The following is a 274-nucleotide window of genomic DNA, read 5'->3' as shown; positions in this document are numbered from 1 at the left end:
GGGGGACGTGCGGGGCGGGCGCGCGGGCGGGGCGCGGCGACAAGCGGCGGAGGCCGAGGCCGGGCTGCGGGGTGAGCGGCCCCTCCGCGCTGCCGCCGCCGCCGCCGCCCGCCCCGCCCGCGCGCCCAGCAGCCAATCGGCGCCCGCCGCGCCCACGCGCGACCCGGCGCGGCCCGGGGGGGCGGGGACCCAGGCCCCCCACCATGGACCCGCGCCCGCGGCCTCGGGGCGACGCCCTCGCCTCCCACAGCCCCGGCCGCGCCCGGGGTCACCG

The sequence above is a fragment of the Theropithecus gelada genome, chromosome 10 (genome assembly GCF_003255815.1).
Source record: "Theropithecus gelada isolate Dixy chromosome 10, Tgel_1.0, whole genome shotgun sequence".
NCBI lineage: Eukaryota > Metazoa > Chordata > Mammalia > Primates > Cercopithecidae > Theropithecus > Theropithecus gelada.
The sequence above is the reverse complement of the archived record's forward strand: the minus strand, read 5'-3'. Positions refer to the sequence as shown.